Here is a 17,827-nt window from a genome sequence, read left to right as displayed (position 1 = left end):
TGAGAGAGCGCCGTAACGAGCACCAATTCAAACACCTCAAGGAGCTACTCAAGGGACGCTTCAGAGACTCAGACACCCCGGACTCCACTTCTTTTACCAGCACCGGGAGCCATACTGGTCCCGACTGTGGAGATACTGCCACCAGCCCACCCCTGTTCCTGACAGATGGCACCAAGGACGGCGCAACGCCTTAAGTGTGGGGAGGTCGGCCAGTACTTGACTTCCGGAGGTAAATTCTCTTCTCTGACACCAATAATTAGGATATTTTAGTTAGATTTTTTCTTTCTTTTGTAGAATAGAATAAATTGCATAGGTTAGGATAGTTGCATGCATGTTCTACTTGATTGAAAAGACAATAAGTTTCTTTAAAAAAATCTATCTTTGGAACAAAATTTCACTAATTTTTTTTTCAAAATTTTTATGATAAATCTGCTTGAGTTGTATTTGGAACATGATGTTTGAGCTAAAGAACACATAACCTGTGAAAGATTTGAGCCTTTATGTATGGTTACACTATTTAACCATAATTATTGTATTCTTGTATGTTTACTTCTCTATGATTGTAATCTATATTTTGTTTTATCTTATATGTCCAATATTTATTATATTTACATGCTTGCACATGATTGAGGCCATTATTTGTTTAAACTCACTTATCCAAATCAAGCCTACCCTTTTCAATTACCCTTGTTAACCACTTTGAGCTTTTAAAACCCCATTTGTTCTATATTTCACCACATTACTAACCTTAAGCTGAAAAAACAATTGCATATCCCAAATTGAATCTTTGGTTAGCTTAAGATAGAATTGTGTGTGCTAGTTAAGTATGGGAAATTGTGGGAACAGAAGTTGTTAAGGGAATGTGTCATGAAAATTTAAAGGAAATTTGGATACCCACTCATGTGAAAATATAAGAATGAAAAATCTATGTGCATTGATAAGCTTTATTTATTCAAAAAAAATTCAATAAATAAGGGGACAAAATTACCCCAATTTTAAATTCAGAATTCAAAGATCAATGCACATATGATAGAATTAAAATACAAGGTTGAAACATGAGTATGGGTTGAAAAAGGGAATTATGGGTAGCTAGGCATGAATTTAAAAGTATATAGAATATATGTATATTAGGTGAGAGCTTAGGTTAATTAAAGATTCAATTTATAAAGCTCACTTAGCCATATGTATATCCTTACCTGCACCTTGGCCCCATTACAACCCTGAAAAGACCTCATGATATTTGCATTGGTATATTAACTGTTGTTGATTGGTTAGGAGAAAAACAAAAGTTAGAAAGCATGACTAGAGAAGAATAGAGTGATTACCCTATACACTAGAGATTAGAGTGTACATACATTATCGGTGAGGGTTCAATGCTTAAATTTTCATGTTTCCAGCCTTTATAAGCTATCTTCTTGCACTTTTATCGGTTTTATTATATGATGATAGAATTAGTGGAATTTGATTTGTAATTGTTTTGAAGGGCTTATTTACTTTTGATCAAGTGGATAATAATCATATAGTTGCATTTATTTATGTATGTAGGATTGCATTGCATTTCATGAGTTTCTGCATGTTCATACTTATTTCCTTGTCTCCTTCAATTTAGCATGAGGACATGCTAATGTTTAAGTGTGGGGAGGTTGATAAACCACTATTTTATAGTTTATATTGTGTTTAATTGTGTGGTTTTGTCGTGATCCTTACCCACTTATTCATCAATTTAGCATGCATTTAGATTTCCTTCCTGAATTTATTACATGTTTGAAAATTGCTTCCCAGAGACTTTAATTATTTAATTTTAATTCTCCTTTATTCCATTCGATGCCGTAATCTATGTGTCAAGCGTTTCAAGCTTTATAGGGCATGAATGAGATGGAGATTGGAGAGGAAGCTAGTAAAAATGGAAGGAACACAAGAGTTTGAGGAGATAACCAGCGAAAAGTGACGCGGTCGCGTGGCTCACGCGACCGCGCGAAGGAGCGCAAATCGCAGTGACGCGGCCGCATGGCTTGCGCAGCCGCGTGGATTGGAAAGCACAAGCAACGCGGTAGCGTGGACGACGCGAACGCGTGAAGAGGAAAAGCGCCAGTGGCGCGTATGCATGGACGACGCGATCGCGTGACATGCGCGATCTGCATAAACTGCAGAATCTGAAACCAGCGATTTTAGACCCTATTTCGGCCCAGTTTTCGGCCCAGAACAGCAGACTAGAGTCAGAGAATATGCAGAAACAACAAGAAAACATTCATTGAGTAGTTTAGATCTAGTTTTTCACTCTCTTAGGTTTTTCTCTCTAGTTTTTAGAATTTTAATTTTCAATTGATCTTAGCATTGGAACATTGAGAAGTGTTATTTTCCTCATCAAGACTTCATCACTCTAGTTTGTTCTCTTAACTTGGTTTTATTCTTCCATGTTCTTTGTTATGTTCAATTTTGTCATTCAGATATTTTTATGATTAATTAATGCAACGATTGTTTCTTTTTAATTTAAATTCCATTCCAATAATCATGTCTTCTTTTAATTCCCTTTCATGTGCCATGGATTCTTTATTTACAATGCGTGAGTAGTTTCATTACTTGATGGGGAGTTAATTAAAAGGAACTCTTGAGTTGGAAGGATTGAAAGAAAAATTTGTAATGGGTTAAATGTTGGATTACTATCCTGTCACCGACGCCAATCCCTTTGAACTAAGTGGGTTGTAAATTATGAACAGATCTGGCATTTCCACTTGTTTGACTTTCTCTTACCTAGTAAGGGATAACCAAACAGAACAACTATTAATTATAAATTAATCTTACAATCACACCATCAATGATAGAGATTCTAACCAATCAATTCCCAGTTAACGCCTCTTATTTTTATTATTTAAAATTCCTCAATTTAAATCCCAATTTACTTAGCTCAACTCTTTTTGGAATATCTGATTAATAAAACAGCACATTTTTCTGCAACTCGTTGGGAGACGACCTGGGACTTAAAACTCCCAGTAATTTTAATTTGAGCTTTCAGTGACATATTTCTAAATTGATAGGCAGATTTTCGGTGAGTTAAGAACTATACTTGCAACATAACCATTTTAATAAATTTTTAATTCACCAGCTTCTGCACTCCATCAGCCATTCCTAAGATCCAGAAAGCCTAAACCTTGTCTGTGATATTTTGAGTAGGATGACTATGACGAGCTTCAAACTCGCGAGTATTGGGCATAGTGACAGACGCAAAAGGATCAATGGATCCTATTCTAATATGATCGAGAACCGACAGATGATTAGCCGTGCTGTGACAGAGCATTTGGACCATTTTCACTGAGAGGATGGGAGGTAGCCATTGACTCCGGTGAAACCCGAACATACAGCTTGCCATGGAAAGGAGTAAGAATGATTGGATGAAGGCAGTAGGAAAGCAGAGATTAAAGAGGGATAAAGCATCTCCATACACTTATCTGAAATTCCCACCAATGATTTACATAAGTATCTCTATCTTTATTCTACGTTTTATTTATCTTTATATTCGAAAACCATTATAACCATTTGAATTCGCCTAACTGAGATTTACAAGATGACCATAGCTTGCTTTATACCAACAATCTCCGTGGGATCGACCCTTACTCACGTAAGGTATTACTTGGACGACCCAGTGCACTTGCTGGTTAGTTGTGCAAAGTTGTGACAAAGTGTGATTCACGTTTGAGAGCTCCAAGTTATTGGCGCCATTGTTGATGATCACAATTTCGTGCACCAAGTTTTTGGTGCCGTTTCCGGGGATTATTCGAGTTTCGACAACTGACGGTTCATCTTATTGCTCAGATTAGTTAATTTTCCTTTCAAAAATTTTTCAAAAATCTTTCAATAATTTTTTTTCTCTTTTTCGTTTTTCCAAAAAATAATTTTTTAAAAAAAATCCAAAAATAATTAATAAAATCATAAAAATAAAAAAAATATTTTGTGTTTCTTGTTTGTGTCTTGTGTCAATTTTTAAGTTTAGTGTCAATTGCATGTTTAAAAAATTTGTGCATTTTTCGAAAATTTCATGCATTGCATTCTTCATGATCTTCACGTTGTTCTTGGTAAGTCTTCTTGTTTGATCTTTAATTTTTCTTGTTTTGCGTCTTTTGTTGTTTTTCTTATGCATTTTTGCATTCATAGTGTCTAAACATGAAAAACCTTTAAGTTTGGTGTCTTACATGTTTTTCTTTTATTGATTTTTTTTTTAAAATAAATCTTGATGTTCATCTTGATCTTCAAAGTGTTCTTGGTGTTCATCTTGACATTCATAGTGTTCTTGCATGCATCATTGGTTTTGATCCAAAATTTCATGTTTTGGGTCATATTTGTGTTTTTCTCTTTCCTCATAAAAAATTAAAAAATAAAAAATATATTTTCCTTATTTCTCTCATAAAATTTGAAATCTTTGGGTTGACTTAGTCAAAATTTTTTAAAATAAGTTGTTTCTTGTTAGTCAAGTTAAGATTTCAATTTTAAAAATCCTATCTTTTCAAAATCTTTTTCAAAAATCAAATCTTTTTCATTTTTTTATTATTTTCAAAAATTTTTAAAATTGATTTTCAAAATCTTTTTCTTATCTTTATTTCATGATTTTCGAAAACTGTACTAACAATTAATGTGATTGATTCAAAAAATTTAAAGTTTGTTACTTTCTTGTTAAGAAAGGTTCAATCTTTAAATTTTTTAGGATCATATCTTTTAGTTTCTTGTTAGTCAAGTAATCAATTTTAATTTTAAAAATCAAATCTTTTTAATTTTCTTTTCAAATTTTTTTCAAAATATCTTTTCAATCATATCTTTTTAATCATATCTCTTTTTAATCATATCTTTTTCAAAATTAATTTCAAAATCTTTTCTAACTTCTTATCTTTTCAAAATTGATTTTCAAATCTTTTTCAACTAACTAATTGACTTTTTGTTTGTTTCTTATCTTTTTCAAAATCACCTAACTACTTTTCGCTCTCTAATTTTTGAAAATCACCTCCCTCTTTTTCAAAATTCTTTTAATTAACTAATTGTTTCAAATTTTAATTGTAATTCTATTTCTTCTTTTAATTTTCGAAAATCACTAACTATTTTTCAAAAACAATTTTCGAAAACTCTTCTCTCTCATCTCTTTCTATTTAGTTATTCATTTACCAACACTTCTCTTCATCTAAAAATTCGAACCCTCTCTTCCCCTTTTGTGTTCGAATTTTTGTCCTCCTTCTTCTATGTTTTTCTTCTTCTACTCACATAAAGGAATCTCTATACTGTGACATAGAGGATTCCTCCTTCTTTTCTATTTTCTTCTTTTTCATATGAGCAGGAGCAAGGATAAGAACCTTCTTGTTAAAGCAGATCCTGAAACTGAAAGGACTCTGAAAAAGAAGCTAAGAAAAGTTAAAGCACAACAATTCAGAGAAAACCTTACAGAGAATCTCGAAAAAGAAGAAATGGCCGAACCCAATAATAATGGTGGAGGCACAAGGAGGATGCTTGGTGATTATACTACACCTACTTCCAATTTTTATGGAAGAAGCATCTCAATCCCTGCTATTGGAGCAAACAATTTTGAGCTGAAGCCTAACTAGTTGCTCTAATACAACAGAACTGCAAGTTTCATGGACTTTCATCAGAAGATCCCTACCAATTTTTAACTGAGTTCTTGCAGATCTGTGATACTATTAAGACTAATGGAGTAGATCCTGAAGTCTACAGGCTCATGCTTTTCCCCTTTGCTGTAAGAGACAGAGCTAGAACATGGTTGGACTGACAACCTAAAGATAGCCTAGACTCTTGGGATAAGCTGGTCACGGCCTTCTTGGCCAAGTTCTTTCTTTTTCAAAAGCTGAGCAAGCTTAGAGTGGATGTTTAGACCTTCAAGCAAAAGGATGGTGAATCCCTCTATGAAGCTTGGGAAAGATACAAGAAGTTGACCAAAAAGTGTCCTTCTGACATGCTTTCAGAGTGGACCATTTTGGATATATTCTATGATGGTCTATCTAAGTTATCTAAGATGTCACTGGACCATTCTGCAGGTGGATCCATTCACCTAAAGGAAACTCCTGCAGAAGCTCAAGAACTCATTGACATGGTTGCAAATAACCAATTCATGTACACCTCTGAGAGGAACCCTGTGAGTAATGGGATGCCTCAGAAGAGGGAAGTTCTTGAAATTGATACTCTGAATGCCATATTGACTCAGAACAAAATGTTGACTCAGCAAGTCAACATGATTTCTCAGAGTCTGAATGGATGGCAAAATGCATCCAACAGTACTAAAGAGGCATCTTTTGAAGAAGAAGCTTATGATCCTGAGAACCCTGCAATTTGTCATGGAAACACCTATAATTCCTCATGGAGAAATCATCCAAATTTCTCATGGAAGGATCAACAAAAGCCTCAACAAGACTTTAATAATGGTGGAAGAAATAGGTTTAGCAAAAGCAAGCCTTTTCATCATCTTCTCAGCAATAGACAGAGAATTCTGAGCAGAACCCCTCTAACTTAGCAAACATAGTCCCTGATCTATCTAAGGCCACTTTAAGTTTCATGCATGAAACAAGGTCCTCCATTAGAAACTTGGAGGCACAAGTGGGTCAGCTGAGTAAGAAAATCACTGAAACTCCTCCTAGTACTCTCACAAGCAATACAGAAGAGAATCCAAAAAGAGAGTGCAAGGCCATTGATATAATCAAAATGGCCAAATGCACAAAGGAGGAGAAGGACGTGAATCCCAGTGAGGAAGACCTCCTGGGACATCCTCCGAACAGAAAGGAGTTCCCTATTGAGGACCTAAAGGAATCTGAGGCTCGTATAGAGACTATAGAGATTCCATTAAACTTCCTTCTGCCATTCATGAGCTCTGAGAACTATTCTTCCTCTGAAGAGGATGAAGATGTAAATGGAGAGCAAGTTGCTAAGTATCTAGGAGCCATCATGAAGCTAAATGCCAAGTTGTTTGGTAATGAAACTTGGAAAGATGAACCTCCCTTGCTCATTAGTGAACTAAATACATGGGTTCAGCAAACTTTACCTCAAAAGAGACAAGATCTTGGGAAATTCTTAATATCCTGTACTATAGGCACCATGACCTTTGACAAGGCTCTGTGTGACCTGGGGTCAGATATAAATCTTATGCCACTCTCTGTAATGGAGAAACTGGGGATCTTTGAGGTACAAGCTGCAGGAATCTCATTAGAGATGGCAGACAAGTCAATAAAACAAGCTTATGGATTGGTAGAGGATGTGTTAGTGAAGGTTAAAGGCCTTTACATCCTTTCTGATTTCATATCCTAGACACTGGGAAGGATGATGATGGATGCATCATCCTTGGAAGACCTTCCTAGCCACATCAGGAGCTGTGATTGATGTTGACAGAAGAAAGTTAGTCCTTCAATTGAATGGGGACTACCTTGTGTTTAAAGCTCAAGGATATTCCTCTGCAACCATGGAGAGGAAGCATGAAAAGCTTCTCTCAATACAGAGTCAAACAAAGCCCCCACAATTAAACTCTAAGTTTGGTGTTGGGAGGTCCTAACAATGCTCTGAACATCTGTGAAGCTCCATGAGAGCTCACTGTCAAGCTATTGACATTAAAGAAGCGCTTATTGGGAGGCAACCTAATTTTTATTTATCAATATTTCTATTGTTCTTTTATGTTTTATTAGGTTTATGATCATGTGGATTCAGAATACAATTGCAAAAATTAAAAACAGAATCAAAAATAGTAGAAGAAAAAGTACACCCTGGAGGAAGAGTTGTCTGGCATTTAAACGCCAAAAACAAGCATCTGTCTGACGTTTAACGCCAGAAACAAGCACCAAGCTGGCGTTTAACGCCATAAACAAGCATCAGGCTGGCATTAAACGCCAGAAACATGCTACATTTGGGTGTTTAACGCCAGAAACAAGTATCAGTCTGGCGTTAAACGCCAGGATTGCACACTAAGGGCGTTTACACGCCTAATTGGAGCAGGGATAACAAATCCTTGACCCCTCAGGATCTGTGGACCCCACAGGATCCCCACCTACCCCACCTCTTTCTCTCTCCCTCCATCTCATCCATTCTCTTATTCTCCCCTTTCTTTCTTTCTTCTTTTGCTCGAGGACAAGCAAACATTTTAAGTTTGGTGTGGTAAAAGCATTGCTTTGTGTTTTTCCATAACCATTTATGGCACCTAAGGCCGGAGAAACCTCTACAAAGAGGAAAGGGAAGATAAAATCTTCCACCTCTGAGTCGTAGGAGATGGAGAGATTCATCTCAAGGGTCCATAGCTCAGTAGTAGAGCATTTGACTGCACATCAAGAGAGCCCACTCATGGACCTCAACAAGAGCATGAGGAATTCTATCATCAAGAAATCCCTGAGATACCTTAGGGGATACATTTTCCTCCACACAACTATTGGGAGCAACTAAGGATAGGAGCACCAAAATCACTAGGGATGAAGCAACAGAGGCAAGGAAGAGACATAGTGTAACGACCCAACTCCCAGTATGCCATGGTCATACAAGAAGCTAAGTGTTACTAACTTATCCTTCCTAATTATTAATTATTATTTAATATATGAGCCTATTCCTTGTTAGAACGATGCCCATTTTTTATGAGTAACTTTTTTTATCGTTGCGAATATAGGGTAAAATAAACAAGCATACATTGAAAGTAATAGAAAAGCAGCATAAAGAAACATAGAAATACAGCTGATAATATACATCATGTACACTATAACAAAACATATAGCATTTACACAAGATCAAGTCAGTCTACATCCTCGTCATCCTATGTAGCTAACATATACACGACACTCCCAGGGCCTGGCCCGTACAAAAAGCCGCTAAACTGGCACCCAGGGTAGCCTAACCACTATATAGCTCCTAGCTCTCGGGTGTACTAACACAAGTGAGAGACTAACTAAAAGATAATGTTAGACTAGAGTGTCATCAAAAGAATGCCCTTTTTGCTGTCAAACTATATCTACACATGGCCATTCAGAGAATCGCCGTGAGGCTCGTCCATCTCCTCATCATGCTCTATCTCTATCTCAGGATCTTCCTCCTCCTTATCGTCCGCAGCTACAGCTATACCCTCAGATCCACCAGAAACACTACTGTCACTGTGTACAAAATCATTCGCGAGCACAGGTCCGTTTGCGTATATAGGGGCTACCCCACCATTCGGTAGTGCCAACTCATCAGACTGTGGAAAGTCAGGGATCGGCTCAGGCGAAAAGTCCCACTCTGGTGGTATCACAGGTACGTAGTCACCATCTAACTCAGGCTCATCAGGAATGATAGGCTCAGGTTTCACCTCATTCAAAGGTGGAGCCGGTATAGGGTTCTCAGGATCATCAGGAAAAGGATGTACAAGTACGTCAAGATGTAACCAGGATAAGGAAAAGTTGTAAGGAGCATCCGGATCGAAATGCGGGCTAGACAGAGGATGTTGAAAGGCTCAATTAGATAACGCATATCATCTAATACGAGGCTCCAATCCCATGATGAAGTAATTATGATGTACCGGATCCTCGTAGACGTAAGGGTCCTCGAACTCATAGAAGATCATGCCCGTCTCCATCTGAGGGGGAGGAAGGGAGAGAAAGGGTAAGAACTGGGGAGTTCTTAGTAGGGTCGGGGTTGTTAGTTACATTTATTTATTCGGTTTTGATTAACAGATGGATAATAGGATACAGTAAAGTAGTAAACACAAGTAAAAATAGATAGAAAAATAGAAAACAGAACACAAACAGAAGAATACAAGAAAACAAAGCATAGACATAGCACTCAAGCAAAGAAATAGATCACACACAAGTAGGAATGCAACAGAGTATAATGCGCAGACAAGAATGATGCATGTCTAGTCCTAGTGCAGGTAATGAGCTCATTTGTCGGTTTCTACCCGCTCCGAACGTAACCCAGCATTACCAGCCAAATATGGCTTTTCTGTTGGTTATACCCCTGTGTACAGGAAAGAACCCCTCTGCCACCACAGGGTCCAGTGCACGCAGGAAATAACACGTCTGTCACTGTAGGGATGTATGCCGACACACCTTCTGTATACAGGAAATAACCCCTCTACCACTACAGAAATGGAATAGGTGGTCACGGTACTTCTGTAGCAAGAAATAACCCCTCTGCCTTACAGAAATGGAATATGAGTTTATACCGTAGGAAAGCGCTCTCAGTGGTCACACCATCATCTATCTGACTGCCACAATGCAACAGATGAACACATAAATATCTCTGGGGTTGCCTTAATGAAACAAATGACCTCTCAATAGGTCTTCTACTCTTTATCATATTACTCTCTTCTCTTTGTCTTTTTATTCTGCTCTGTTTATTCTTTTCTCTGCGCTTCTTTATTCTGCTTTCTCTGTTTAACTTATGTATTTAAAGCTTATGTAAATTTCAGTATGATTAGTTAACCTGCCCCAAGTATAGGTTCGTTAAGTCTATACAGAAACAGTTTAACTTTTCATATAATACCTAACCCTATTCACTATTCAAAGACTAACTATGTTGCCCTAGTTCGTTCGCTAGTCTCTGTCTATTTTTTTGTCATTAATGCTTTACATACTTTTACTTCGATTTTTATCTTTTCTTCAATTTTTTATCTTTTATTTATCTTTGCCTCACTAATATGTTCTTACCACTCCCTAAGTATCTTATGATGGTAATTATGAGATCCTGCGCTTAAAGCTATCTTTCTAAGCTTTTACAGAAAACTGCCTTTTTCGCATTATTTTATTATTTTTATTAAAATATTATTTTTAATTAAATATTATCATTTAATATTTTATTATTATTTATTATTTTATCATTAATTTTTGAAAATTACCTTGCCTTTACCTTTTAACCTTTAAAATTAACTTTTTACCCCAATAACTTTTAATATTTCTACTTTAACCACCCTAACTTTCAGAAATTACCAAATAACCCCTCAAACACCAAAATAATTACAAACTTGCCCTTTCTAAGATCTAAAAGGTGTTCTTCAATGTTCTTCACCACACTCAAAGTGTTACCTGAGAATAGATGCGAGTAATCAGCTTTCATCTTATCTTCCAGTTCCCAGGTGTGCTCTTCTTCTCCTATTTTTCCCTAAGCTACTTTGACTAAGCAAACAGTTTTGCCTCTTAGCTGCTTATCACTTCTTTCTACGATCTGAACTGGTGATGCTTGATATGTCAAATCGTTTCGTAACTATACTGTTTCTAGTTGTAGAATGTAACACTCGTCTGGAATATAGTTCTTAAGTTGCGAGACATGAAAAGCATCATGAAGGTTTGACAGATATGGAGGAAGGGCTATTTGATAAGTTACTAGACCGACTCTTTTAAGTATTTGGAAAGGTCCTATGTATTGAGGGTTAAGCTTTTTAGTCTTAAGGGCTCTATCTATTCCAGTAGTCGGGGTTACTTTTAGAAAAATATGGTCTCCCTCACTAAACTCTAAGGGTCTACATCTATTATCGGCATAGCTCTTTTGGCGGCTTTGTGCTGTCTGAATCTTCTGACGAATCCCTTTTATCTTCTCAGTAGTTTCATGTACTAAGTCTGGACCTAACACACTAGCTTCTCCGTCATCATTCCAACACAATGGTGTCTGACATCTTCTTCCGTAGAGAGCTTCATATGGTGCCATCCCGATACTTTATTAGTAACTGTTGTTGTAGACGAATTCGACCAACAGCAGATACTTATCCCAGCTGCTTTGGTGTCTATCATACATGATCGTAACATGTCTTCTAACGTCTAGATTGTCTGCTCTGATTGTCCATCTATCTGAGGATGGTACGCTGTACTCGTGTGCAATTATGTTCCCAACGCTTTCTGGAAAGCTCCCCAGAATTTAGAAGTAAACCTCAGATCTTGATCTGAAATAATTGACGAAGGTATCCCATGCAATCGTACGATTTCTCGAATATATATATCCGTGCCAGCCTTTCTAATCTATAGTCAACTCAAATCGGAAGGAAATGCACCGATTTTGTCAGCCTGTCCACAATTACCCAAATAGCATCGTGTCCTATTGAGGTCCTTGGCAATCCCGTGACAAAATCCATAGTGATTTGCTCCAATTTCCATTGTGGTATTTATAAGGTTTACAGGGTTTCTGATGTTCTACCTTCACCTTCTGGCATGTTAAACATTTTGAGACATAGTCAGTGATGAGCGAATAATTTATACACTTTTTGGCATTATTTTTAGAATGTTTTTAGTATGTTTTAGTTACTTTTTATTATATTTTTATTAGTTTTTAGTTAAAATTCACTTTTCTAGACTTTACTATGAGTTTGTGTATTTTTCTATGATTTCAGGTATTTTCTAGCTGAAATTGAGGGACCTGAGCAAAAATCTGATTCAGAGGCTGAAAAGGACTACAGATGCTGTTGGATTCTGACCTCCCTACACTCGAAGTAGATTTTATGGAGCTACAGAAGCCCAATTGGCGCGCTTTTAACTGCGTTGGAAAGTAGACATCTTGGGCTTTCCACAAATGGATAATAGTTCATACTTTGCCCGAGATTTGATGGCCCAAATCGGCGTTCTAAATCAGCTCAAAACTGCCCGGCGTTAAACGCCGGAACTGGCACAAGAATGGGAGTTAAACGCCCAAATTAGCACAAAAGCTGGCGTTTAACTCCAAGAAAGTCTCTACACATGAAAGCTTCAATGCTCAGCCCAAGCACACACCAAGTGGGACCGAAAGTGGATTTTTATGTCATTTACTCATCTTTGTAAATCCTAAGCTACTAGCTCTCTACAAATAGGACCTTTTTCTATTGTATTTTCACCTTTCAATCTTAGAATCTTTTAATCATGTTTTTATGATTGAACCCTCTTTGGGAGGCTGGCCATTCGGCCATGCCTAGACCTTGTTCTTATGTATTTTCAACGGTGGAGTTTCTACACACCATAGATTAAGGTGTGGAACTCTGCTGTACCTCGAGTATTAATGCAATTACTATTGTTCTTCTATTCAATTCAGCCTATTCTTGTTCTAAGATATCACTTGTTCCTCAACTTGATGATTGTGATGATCCGTGACACTCATCATCATTCTCACCTATGAACGTGTGCCTGACAACCACCTCCGTTCTACCTTAGATTGAGTGAATATCTCTTGGATTCCTTAATCAGAATCTTCATGGTATAAGCTAGAATTGATGGCGGCATTCAAGAGAATCCGGAAGGTCTAAACCTTGTCTGTGGTATTCTGAGTAGGATTCAAGGATTGAATGACTGTGACGAGCTTCAAACTCTTGAAGGCTGGGCGTTAGTGACAAACGCAAAAGAATCACTGGATTCTATTCCAACCTGATTGAGAACCGACAGATGATTAGCCGTGCTGACAGAGCGCATTGAACATTTTTACTGAGAGGATGGGAGGTAGCCATTGACAACAGTGAAACCCTACATACATCTTGCCATGGAAAGGAGTAAGAAGGATTGGATGAAGACAGTAGGAAAGCAGAGAGATGGAAGGGACAAAGCATCTCCATACGCTTATCTGAAATTCTCACCAATGAATTACATAAGTATCTCTATCTTTATTTTATGCTTTATTCATAAATCACTCATAACCATTTGAATCCGCCTAACTGAGATTTACAAGATGACCATAGCTTGCTTCATACCAACAATCTCCATGGGATCGACCCTTACTCGCGTAAGGTTTATTACTTGGATGACCCAGTGCACTTGCTGGTTAGTTGTGCGAAGTTGTGATAAAGAGTTGAGATTGCAATTGAGGGTACCATGTTGATGGCGCCATTGATGATCATAATTTCGTGCACCAAGTTTTTGGCGCCGTTGCCGGGGATTGTTCGAGTTTGGACAACTGACGGTTCATCTTGTTGCTTAGAATAGGTATTATTCTTCTGAATTTTTAAGAATGAATTCTAGAGTTTCAAATTGATGTTCTTATCATCACCAAAGTTGATTGATTCTCATCAATTTAGCTCTTGAATGTAATGTCCTGCTGAAGCTTGGCTAGCCATGTCTAATTTCTTTAGACTAAAGCTTTAGACTAACATTGCATGATTCCTGGAATTCTTATTAAAAATCTTGAATCTCTTTATTTTCTTTTCCATATAATTTTCGAAAAAGCACAAAAAAAATTATAAAATCTTAAAATCAAAAATATTTTTATGTTTCTTGTTTGAGTCTAGTGTCTAATTTTAAGTTTGGTGTCAATCGCATGTCTTTATTCTTCTAATTTTCAAAAATCACATGCATTATGTTCTTCATTGATCTTCAAGTTGTTCTTGATGATTTCCTCGCTCTGATCTTTAAATTATCTTGTCTTGAGTGTTTTGTTGTTTCTCATATGCATTCTCAACTTGTTAGTGTCAGTAGTATACAAACTTCTAAGTTTGGTGTCTTGCATGCATTGTTTATTTGATTTTAGTTGCATTTTGATTATTTCTCATCATTAAAAATTCAAAAAAAAATTTAATTTGTGTCTTTTCAAGTCAATAATACAGAGAATTGAAGATTCAGAACATACAGCAGAGGAATTACACATAAAAAGCTGGGCGTTCGAAACGCCCAGTGAAGAAGGAAAACTAGCGTTTAAACGCCAGCCAGGGTACCTGGCTGGGCGTTTAACACCCAAAAGGGTAGCATTTTGGGCGTTAAATGCCAGAATGGATACCATTCTGGGCGTTTAACGCCAGGATGGCACAAGAGGGAAGCTTTTGTTTTTAATTCAGATTTTTTTTTAAGTTTTCATAATTTTTCAAAATTAAATCTTTTTCAAATCATATCTTTTCAATCATATATTTTCAAAATTAATTTCTTTCCATTTTCAAAAATACTTGCTAACAATTAATGATTTGATTCAACATTTTAAGTATGTTGCCTTTTCTGTTGAGAAAGGTTTAATGTTTGAATCATATCTTTTCTTGTTAGCCAAGTCATTAATTTTCAAAATCAAATCTTTTTAAATTGTTTTTCAAATCATATCTTATAAATCATATCTTTTTAAAACCATAACTTTTCAATCATATCTTTTTAATCACATCTTTTTCAAAATAAGTTTTCAATCATATCTTTTTGATTTCTACTTTCAAAAATCTTTTTCAAAATCACTTAATTTCTTTCCGACTCTTAGTTTTTGAAAATCAATTACTTTTTTTCAAAATGTTTTTAAAATCTTTTTAATTTATTTTCGAAAATTTCTTCCCCTCTTCTCACATCCTTCTATTTATGGACTAACACTCCTCCTCAATGCACAATTTGAACTCTATCTTTCTTGATAAGTTCGAATTCTTCTACCTCTTCCTTCTATTTTTCTTTTCCTCTGACACCTTAAAGAATCTCTATACTGTGACATAGAGGATTCCATATTTTCTTGTTCTCTTCTCTTTCATATGAGTAGGAGCAAAGACAAAAGCATTCTTGTTGAGGCTGACCATGAACCTGAAAGGACCTTGAAGCGAAAGCTAAGAGAAGCTAAAGCACAACTCTCTGTAGAGGACCTAACAGAAATCTTCAAAGAACTCCAAAATGGCACGCTCTCAATGGCGTTGGAAAGTAGACATCCAGAGCTTTCCAACAATATATAAAAGTCCATACTTTATTCGTAATTAGACGACATAAACTGGCGCTCAACGCCAGTTTCATGCTGCATTCTGGAGTCAAACGCCAGAAACACGTCACGAACCAGAGTTGAACGCCAGAAACACGTTACAACTTGGCGTTCAACTCGAATAAAAGCCTCTGCACGTGTAACATTCAAGCTCATCCCAAGCACACACCAAGTGGGCCCCGGAAGTGGATTTCTGCATCAATTACTTACTTCTGTAAACCCTAAGTAGCTAGTTTATTATAAATAGGACATTTTACTATTGTATTTTCATCCTGGATTGTATTTTTGATCCTGTGACCACGTTTGGGGGCTGGCCTCTTGGCCATGCCTGAACCTTCATCACTTATGTATTTTCAACGGTAGAGTTTCTACACACCATAGATTAAGGGTGTGGAGCTCTGCTGTACCTCAAGTTTCAATGCAAGTACTACTATTTTCTATTCAATTCGCCTTATTCCTATTCTAAGATATTCGTTGCACTTCAATATGATGAATGTGATGATCTGTGACACTCATCATCATTCTCACCTATGAACGCGTGACTGACAACCACTTCCGTTCTACCTAAGACCGGGTGCATATCTCTTGGATTCCTTAATCAGAATCTTTGTGGTATAAGCTAGAATTGATGGCGGCATTCATGGGAATCCGGAAAGTCTAACCTTGTCTGTGGTATTCCGAGTAGGATTCCAGGATTGAATGAATGTGACGAGCTTCAAACTCGCGATCACTTGGCGTGATGACAAACGCAAAAGAATCAAGTGATTCTATTCCAGCATGATCAAGAACTGACAGATGATTAGCCGTGCTGTGACAGATCATTTGGACCATTTTCACTGAGAGGATGGGATGTAGTCATTGACAACGGTGATGCCCTACATACAGCTTGCCATAGAAAGGAGTGACAAAGATTTGGTAAAAGCAGTAGGAAAGCAGAGATTCAAAAGGAACATAGCATCTCCATGCACCTATCTGAAATTCCCACTGTTGAATTATATGAGTAACTATTTACTATTTTATTCCTTCGCGTATACTATAATTTCTTAATACAATTGAATCCGCCTGACTAGGATTTACAAGATGACCATAGCTTGCTTCATACCAACAATCTCTATGGGATCGACCCTTACTCACGTAAGGTATTACTTAGACGACCCAGTACACTTGCTGGTTAGTTGTGCGGAGTTGTGACAAAGTGTGATTTATGTTTGAGAGCACCAAGTCTTTGGAGCCATTGTTGATGATCACAATTTTGTCCACCAAGTTTTTGGCGCCGTTGCCGGGGATTGTTCGAGTATGGACAACTGACGGTTCATCTTGTTGCTCAGATTAGGTAATTTTCTTTTCAAAAACTTTTCAAAAATCTTTCAAAAAAATTTTTATTCCTATTTTTGAAATTTTTTTTAAAATAAATCATTCTATGGCTTCAAAACATTTAAGAATGGATTCCAGAGTTTCATGAAGCATGTTGAATCATGGCTGGCTGCAAAGCCATATTCAAACTCCTTTGGAATTGGTCTTCAACTAATCACCGCAATGCATGTAATTCCATCCTAAAGCTGACTGGCCATTAAGTCATGTCCAACCCTTTGATTGGAGCTTTGGGCTAATATTGAAAGATTCCTGGAATTATTCTTAAATATTTTGAATGTCTTATTTTCTTTTTCCTATATGTTTTTCGAAAAAATAAAATAAAATACAAAAAAATTAGAAAAAAAATCAAAAATATTTTGTGTTTTTTGTTAGAGTCTTGTGTCAAGTTTTAAGTTTGGTGTCAATTGCATATTCATCATGCATTTTTCGAAAATTGCATTCATGCATTGCATTCATCATGATCTTCAAGTTGTTCTTGATGAACTTTCTTGTTTGATCTTCATATTTTCTTGTTTTGTGTTGTATGGTGTTTTTCATGTGCATTTTTGCATACATAATGTCTAAACATGAAAGATTTCTAAGTTTGATGTCTTGCATGTTTTCTTTACATTGAAAATTTTTCAAAAATATGTTCTTGACGTTCATCATGATCTTCAAAGTGTTCTTGGTGTTCATCTTGACATTCATAGTGTTCTTGCATGCATCATGTGTTTTGATCCAAAATTTTCATGCATTGACTATTTTTAGTATTTTTCTCTCTCATCATAAAAAATTCAAAAATAAAAAAATATATTTTCCTTTTTTCTCTCAAAATTTTCAAAAATTTGAGTTGACTTAGTCAAAAATTTTTTAAAATTAGTTGTTTCTTACA

The 17,827-nt window shown here is 36.4% G+C and overlaps 1 non-coding gene across 1 annotated transcript; it reads right to left on the bottom strand.

Annotated features, from left to right (window-relative positions):
- Positions 1-5,845: 5,845 nt before the first annotated feature.
- LOC112711685 (small nucleolar RNA R71) lies at positions 5,846-5,953 on the bottom strand. Its single transcript, XR_003157573.1, has one exon. It is a non-coding gene; the product is annotated as a small nucleolar RNA R71 (small nucleolar RNA).
- Between the last annotated feature and the right edge of the window lie 11,874 nt (positions 5,954-17,827).

The sequence above is a fragment of the Arachis hypogaea genome, chromosome 1 (genome assembly GCF_003086295.3).
Source record: "Arachis hypogaea cultivar Tifrunner chromosome 1, arahy.Tifrunner.gnm2.J5K5, whole genome shotgun sequence".
NCBI classification, from domain to species: Eukaryota; Viridiplantae; Streptophyta; class Magnoliopsida; order Fabales; family Fabaceae; genus Arachis; species Arachis hypogaea.
This window is presented reverse-complemented; position numbering and strand designations above follow the sequence as displayed.